This window comes from Otolemur garnettii, unplaced genomic scaffold (assembly GCF_000181295.1).
Source record: "Otolemur garnettii isolate 467f Iridium unplaced genomic scaffold, OtoGar3 scaffold00198, whole genome shotgun sequence".
In the NCBI taxonomy this organism is placed as follows: Eukaryota; Metazoa; Chordata; class Mammalia; order Primates; family Galagidae; genus Otolemur; species Otolemur garnettii.
Genome location: NW_003852593.1, coordinates 858,674 through 866,828, shown reverse-complemented (window position 1 = coordinate 866,828; position 8,155 = coordinate 858,674). Strand labels below are relative to the sequence as shown.

Sequence of the window (8,155 nt, the reverse complement as noted above, 5' to 3'; positions counted from 1 at the left end):
TCAGGGAGGCCAGACACTCCCAGCGACCTGACCTGTGGATGGTGACTTGGAAGCAGACAGGAGAGTGTAAGTCCTTGAAAGAGTTTTCCTGTGAGCGGGTAGGGGCAAGCGCTTAGGCTGCCCACTCTGCAAGCCAGTGAGCATGTACTGGCCAGGAGTGGTTGTGCTCTCCTGCACCTGCTCTCCTACAGCAGTGCCTCTGCCTCCCCCTGCTCAGCTTTCCATGGCACCAGGGCTCCCCTTGGAGCTGCTCAGCCATGGACACCGACTGGGCCAGTGGAGCAACTCGAAAGGGATCTTTGAAGGGCTTCATGTCAAAGAGATCCCGGGATGCACTGCCGCTGATGGCAGAATTGCGGGGCCCAGCCCCATCCCCTGCTTGCCGGGCCTTGTCTAGGTTCTGGATGTTGACATAGGAGGGATCGTGAAAGAGTTCCTCTGCCTGGGCAAGGTAGTGGAGGTGGCAACTGTTTGCGGGCTTCTGGGTCTCTCCCAATAGGCGGTGTGGCACCCAAATGGCTGGGTGTCTGGGCAGTGAGAGGAGTGGGCCCAGCGACCCCTGGAGCAGCTCTCTCCCTAAGCCTCATGTCTACCACCCCCCCCAGAGGGGGCTCCTTCCCTGGGAAGTCATTGTAGTACTGATGATCCGGTGGCTCTTCCTCCTCCTCATCCCAAGCTGACCCATCAAAGCCAGCCATCCTGTCATGGGAGGTGACCAGCTTGGGTGGGTTCCTGAGGTATTGTTTGAAGCGAAACTCAAAGGCCTGGCCAGTGGTGCTGATGATGTCCTGGGCAAGCCCTTCAGGACACTCCAGGATGTGGCAGGCTCTCTGGTTCACAGGGTCTTTGGCAACATGGGCAACATACTTGGCTGTGTCTGGATCCCCACGGAATGCAAACGAGATAGACTGCATGTGGTGCTTGGCTATGATCTGTTTACAGTCTGTGGCCATGAGATTGAGGCTGCTTTCTCCTTCTTGTCGTCCCCTTAGCACCCGCCACAGCCTCACACACCAGACCGATGGCCTCCCTGGTGACCTGGGTCTGGGTGTTGAAGTCAAAGGCACGCATCAGCTGCAGGACCTCCATGTACCAAACCAAGTAGGAAACCCCAGGTCCCGTGACTGTTGTTGGGATGCAGCCAGCCCTGTGTGGGCTTATTGACAAAGCTCCCATGGCAGGTCCACTCCTCGCCCCCCAGCTGGCCGCCTTCCACCCAAGTCCTGTGCCCACTGCCTATACTCATCTTGTTCATGTCCTGGAGGAGGGGCAGGGAGCCTGAATCTGGCACAGCTGTCCCTACGATTTCTTCCCCATTCTCAGCTGCCCTTCCTGGCTCCCCCTTAGGCTCTGGGCACCCCCCCAGCCAGACTAGCCAGCTTCAGGCTGCTCATCTGGGGAAAGAAGGAGCACAGGGTAGTGGGGCTGTCATCCCCAGGCCAAGGAGGCAGGATGGGCCCCAGAGACGAGGTTGATGAGGAAGGTAGCTCCTCCAGGGGGTAGACCCTGAAGCCCCCTCTTCCAGCGATGATCTCCAGCAATGACAGAGACTCATTCTGAAGTGGGTTGTACTTGGGCTTTGAGGGGCAGGAGATCCATGGCTGGGGTGAGAAGGGAGCTGCTGCCCAGCCTGGCCCCCCTGCCAATTCAGGCAAGGGGGCTAGACAGGGGACATTCCCAGGCCCTTAGTCCGGTTGGACCTCTGTGGAATCACAGGAGTCCAGGTACTCATGGAGTCTCCACACCGCACTGCGGGCCAATTTGTTTCCAAATCATGTCACTACCTGCCTAGGCTGCTGCTCCAATTTCCTCCTTTATTTTTATTTTTATTTATTTATTTATTTATTTATTTATTTATTTTGGTAGGGACAGTCTTACTTTATCACCCTTGGTAGAGTGCTGTGGTGTCACACTGCTCACAACAACCTCCAACTCCTGGGCTTAGGTGATTCTCTTGCCTCAGCCTCCTGAGTAGCTGGGACTACAGGTGCCTGCCACAACGTCTGGCTATTTTTTTGTTGCAGTTTGGCCGGGGCCGGGTTTGAACCCACCACCCTCAGTATATGGGGCCGGTGCCCTACCCACTGAGCTACAGGTGCTGCCCTATTTTTATTTTTTAAGATGAAATCACACTTGGTCACCTTTGGTACAGTGCTGTGGCATCATAGCTCACAGCAACCTCAAACCCTTAGGCTCAGGGGATTCTCTTGCCTCAGCCTCCTGAGTAGCTGCAACTACAGGCACCTGTCACAACACCTGGCTATTTTTTAGAAACAGAGTCTCACTCTTGCTCAGGCTGGTCTTGAACTCCTGAGCTCAGGCAGTCCACCTGCCTCAGCCTCCCAGAGTGCTAGGATTATAGGCATGAGCCACCACGCCCAGCTAAACTTTTACTTTTGAAACAGGGTCTCAATCATTCTGGCTAGGGTGCTCTGGCATCATCACAGCTCACTGCAACCTCAAGCTCCTGGTCTCAAGTGATCCTCCTGCTTTGGATACCCCAGAGTGCTAGGATTACAAGCATAAGCCATTGATCCCAGCCTCTAGTCACTTGTAAACTAAATATATTTCTGTCCAAACCAACTAAATGTAGATTTTAATAATAGCAAGCTATCAGTTAGGATAGGTGTTTTTTTGCATTCTTTTCTCATTTTGTTTTGTCCTATTTGAAAAGGCTTTCAGAAGACTTCAAAAGTCTTACACACAATTTATCAATAGAAAGAGCTCTATGACACCAACACAAGGCCTGGCCTTAGACTTTTCCATGAATCATTGAATGTGACACCTAAGTGTGTCCTGTTGAAGAAGACACTGACCCCAGACAGTGGGGTCTGTCCCTGCTGCTCGGTACTGGCTATGTGAGTGCAGCCAGGTGGTCTCAGGGGTCTGTTGTGACTCATTTATGGGGCTGGTGTTGATCATGAAGACACCACCACTGCCCTTTGCCTCCCAAGCCTCTGGGCTGCAGGGTTGGCAGTTGTGACTGACCCCAGCAGGAGAGAGAATACAGAGGCTCCACCCTCTGTATTAAGTGTCTCTGTTTTGGTTACTGTGGCAACATGAGTTGCCTCCACAACAATGGCTTGAAACTGTAATAGTCATTCACTACTATTGCTCCTGGCCTCTAGGGTCTGGAATTCAGGAGCAGCCCAGGTAGCCCTTGCTTGGGGGTCTTGTTCAGGTTGGTGAGATGAGGCCTGTGGCTGGAGCCTTCCCTTGCGGGAGTTTTCATTCCTGCAGCAGGTGTCTGGGCTGGGAGGACTTGAACACGGTGTCTCCCAGCATGGTCCCTTGGGCAGTGTCCCCACAGAGCTAGGCAGCTGCAGCAGCTTGTCCACTTTAGTCTTGGAAGTCACCCCCACTTCTACCCCTGTTCCAGGAGGGAATCAGACTTTCCATGGGAGAAGCACCAAGGACTCTTCAGACGTGTTCTGAAGCCGCTACACATGCAGTCACTAGTTAGTAACTAATGTGCAACCACTTTATGAGCTATTGTTCTAGTGCTTTCTTGAGAGAAAACTGAATATAAATGAAATAAAAAGAAAACTCAGAAAACCTGGAGTTGAGTGTTCTTGTGTTAGTTGACGTTGCTTGGATTTGGGATGTGCACAGTTGTGTTGGTAGACTTGACTGTAGTTTTTTTCTTCTTAAAAACCACCCCAGGGGGGAAAAAAAACCCACCCTAGGAACCCAAACCTGTGTGCTGTATGGTGGGAAGGGCTTCAGCCCTCTGGGTTCTGTTACTGGGAAACAGTCTTACCAGGGTGGAGTCTTTTCACTACACAACAGACTTTAAGAAGATACTGAAAAGCTGCTTTCCCCATCTCATGCTTTAGGAACTGGAATGGAGGCCATCAAGTAGCTTGTCGGGCGTCCACATTTGATTTGGGGCTGCTCTGTGGCCAGTGACAAGTCTGGATGGGCTGGGAGGGGTTGCTATTTGGAGGTGGCTTTATTCACATGGCCCGGACTTATGCTGCTTTGAGCCTGATCGCCCACACAGATTCATTATTCTGACATCCTTGCCTTCTTCTCGGTGCCAGACTGCCTACTGGTGGAGATGCCAGGATGAGCTCCTTTGCTACCTGCAGGGGGAGGCGGCTCTGTAGGCCTCTGAGCCCCTCTGCAACAAGGCAGTGTGGGTGACACCTCCTGCTTACTATGGGTGCAGAACGAGGATGACAAACGCCAGAGGAAGCCTCCAGCCTTCAGCCAGATATCAAGAGAAGCATCTCCCTGTTTTCCCTGCATGTCTGGATATTGTGGAGGGGGCGGGGCAGGGAGAGTGCTCAGAGGGTACCAAGGAGCCTCAGTGGAGCCCCAGCAGTAACTCCTTCCTTGCCCTCTCTCTGTCTGACCCCCACATAGGGTCTTGTTTGCATAGAGACCCTTAGGCCCTCCTGTCACACCTCAAGATTAGGGTCGCAGCAGGCAGAGGCCACTGTGGAGCTCTGGTCCACAGCCTCCACCCTAGCCCTTTGGACAGCTCAGAGAAGGCCTTCACTCCTCTGCCACTCCCTGCCCACTGCCAGAGAACCTCTCCCTGGACCCCCACCTGGTGCCCAGAGAGCTTGAGTGGTGGGCTTCTCCCCTGGCCCTGTGTTGGATGGCACATAAGTCCCTGCAGCTGGGTCCCAGTTGTACACCTTTTAAAATTTTTCTGCAGTTATGGATAGAGGTTTTTTTAAAAAAACCTTTCTCTAAGTTAATTTTGGTAATTTATATTGCCTTAGAAAATTGTCAGTTTTATCAAGAACATCAAATGTATTGACTTGTCACTTTTAATTTCCTTTGCTGCTCTCATTTTCCTCTTTCTTGGTTCTCTGGGCTTTTGTTTTCTTCTCTGGATTAGACTGGTCAGAGGTTTGTTTATTTTATTTATTTATTTATTCTGAAGAACCAGCTCTTGGATTTACTGATAGGCCCTCCTGTTTTTCTTGTTTCCAATTCATTAATTCTGCCTTTATCTTTATTCAGCCCCCTCCTGCCTCCCGTGGATTTACTTTATTGTTCTGTTTTTCCCTCCTTGTGTCGAATGTTTAGTTCATTTATTTTCAGCCTCTCTTGCTCAGTAATAAAAACATTTAAGGTTGTGAATTCTCCGCCAACTCCTTCTGAAGCTGGCTCCGTGGACGTGCAGTTTCTCTTTCTGCATAATTGTAAAATCGTCTGTCATGGTGAACTTTATTTACTCTCTGACCTAGGAATTATTTAGGAGAGTATTTCTGAATTTCCAAATCATCTGGCTGCTTCTTTAGATCCTTTCATTAATTTCTAGGTTCATTGCATTGGCTTAAATAATAAGGCCTGTAAATATTTTACCATTTGGAATGTAGAGAGGTACATGCTTGTGTGTGCATGAGTTAGCATGCATGTGCGTGCACATGTGTGTATAAGTCTGTGCACATGGGCACATGCATGCACATCTTTGTGTATGTGTGCAAGTACATGCTGCAGGGTGGGAATGTGTGTCTACACGTGTCTGCATGAGGGTCTGTGTGCATGCACATAGGTGTCTAGGTTTATGTGTGCAGGTGTAATAAGTGTGTCTGTGTGCACAGGTGCGTGTGTGTGTGCGCCAGTGTAGGAGTGTGGACACAAAGGTGCACAGTCTATCCCACATGCGTGCACATGTGTGTAGACATGCATGTGGACTGTTCTGTGCTTTTACACCCAGGTGAGTGCGCCTTCTGGGGTGTGAGGTCTGTGAACACATCTGCCTAGTCAAGGATATTGATGAGAGCATCGAGTCCCTCATCTACATTCCAGTTTTGTCCACTTGATCCAGGGTCTCTAGATAGGATCCAGTCCCATCTCCTTGCTGTAGAGCTAATGATGAACAGCCTTGACCTTGTTTGGGGGCATGCCCTGTAGGTAGACCTGGATGGCCAGGGCTGCTTGATGGGAACCACACTCTCCTTTGTGTCAGGGTGAAAGCAAAGGCCTGCCACTGTGCTTGAAGGACTTGTGAAGGAACTTCTGCCACTGAGGGTGGAGCTTCTGCTGTGGTCCCCATGTCCCTCCTCCAGCCTCCAAGAGGGGCCTGTTGATGGGGCCATAAGCACCAGAGAAAGGGCCCTAGAGGTTTTCATTTTTATTTTTATTTTTTTTTATTTTATTTTTTTTTGTTGAAGACAGTCTTACTTTGTCACCCTTGGGTAGAGTCCTGTAGTGTCACAGCTCACAGTAACCTCCAGCTCTTGGGCTTAGGTGATTTTCTTGCCTCAGCCTCCGAAGTAGCTGGAACTACAGGCACCTGCCACAACACCCAGCTATTTTTTTGTTGCAGTTTGGCTGGGGCCAGGTTTGAACCCGCCACCCTTGGTATATGGGGCTGGCGCCCTACCCACTAAACCACAGGCACTGCATCTTAAATTTAACTTTTTAAAAGTTTTTGTAGAGACAGGGTTTTGTTCTGTTGCCTAAGCCTGATCCTAGCTCACTGCAGCCTTGAACTCTGAGGTACAAGTGATCCTCCCACCTCATTCTCCCAAAGTGCTGGGACTATAGGTGCTAGCTGCCATCCTAAACCCCTGCAAGATTTTCAAACAGAAAGTTCCTAGTTTGCTAATTATAAAACTCATGAATGGATGTTGAATTTTATTATTTTTTATGATGATGTGATTTTTTTTTCTGAGACGGAGTCTCACTATGTCACCCTGGATGGAGTGCTGTGGTGTCACAGCTCACAGCAACCTCAAACTCTTGGGCTTAAGTGATTCTCTTGCCTCAGCCTCCCAAGCAGCTGGGACTACAGGTGCCCACCACAATGCCTGGCTAGTGATATTTTTCTTTAATTTGTGTATCAGTCTGCTTGGACTGTGATAACAAAATACTACCGATTGGGGAGCTTAAAATAACAGAAATTTAGACCCTTTTAGTCTGAGATCGGGTGTCAGCACAGCGATTTCTCTGGAGGTCTCTCCCCTTGGCCTGTGGCCATCTTCTTCCCGTGTCTTCACGTGTCATCCCGTGTCATCATCCCTCTGTGTGTGTCTGTGTCATAATCTCATAAGAGCAGTAGTCATATCGAGTTGGGGTCAACCCTATTGACCTGAATCAGGCTTAACAACCTCTTTAAAGACTCTTACCTCCAAATATTAAACTTTTTTTTTTTTTGGCCTTTGAGCCACAGGTGCTGCCCCAAATATTAAACATTTTTTATTGTGGTAAAATACACATAAGATTTACCATTTTAAGTACATTTACAATGTTGTGCAACCATTGCCACTGTCTATCTCCAGAACTTTCATCTTCTCAGACTGAAGCTCTGTCCCCATTTAAGCAATAACCCCCCATTTCTCTTCTGGCCCTGGCGCCTGCCCTTCTGTGCCCTGTCTGTGTGGACCTGCCTGCTTCAGGAGCCTCAGATAAGTGGGCTCACACAGGATAATGTCCTCAAGGCTCATCTGTGTTGGAGTACATGTCAGAACTTCTCAGCTTTTTGAGGCTGAGTAATGTCTGGATAGACCACATTTGTTTGCCCCTTCATCCATCAGCGGACCTCTCGGCTGTTATGAGTAGTGCTGCTATGAACAGGGCTCTGCAAATATATAGCTCTTCGAGATCTGGCTTTCAGTTCTTCTGAGTATATACTCAGAGGTATATACTAATTGCTAAATCATATGGTAATTATGTTTTTAATTTTGGGGGGAATAGGGAAGAGATGGATAAGGTATCTCTCTGTCACCCAAGCTAGAGTGCAGTGGTACCTTCACAGCTCACTATAACTTTCAACTGCTGGGCTCAAACAGCCCTCTTGCCTCAGCCTCCCAAGTAGCCAGTACTATAGGAGCCACCACCATAACTGGCCAATTTTTCCATTCTTTGTAGAAATGGGGTCTTGCCATGCTACCCATGCTGGTCTCCAACTCCTCCTGCCTTGGCCTATCAGAGTGGTGGGGTTGTGGGCATGAGCCACTGTGCTGCCCAGCCTTCTTTTAATTTTTTGAGGAGCCCCATACTGTGTTTTCCACAGTGGCTGCAAAGTTTTATATCAGTTATAAATGCTGTGTCAGAGTCTGTGATAGCTGATTTGTCTGTTTCTCCTCCTAGTTGTGTGGGCACAGGCAAGTTTAGAATCATTGAATTAAAACTTTTACAGAGGCTCGGCGCCTGTGGCTCAAGCAGCTAAGGCGCCAGCCACATGCACCTA

The 8,155-nt window shown here is 49.4% G+C and overlaps 1 pseudogene; it reads right to left on the bottom strand.

Annotated features, from left to right (window-relative positions):
* Positions 1-8,155, bottom strand: part of LOC105888126 — a 12,971-nt pseudogene continuing 4,816 nt past the window's right edge.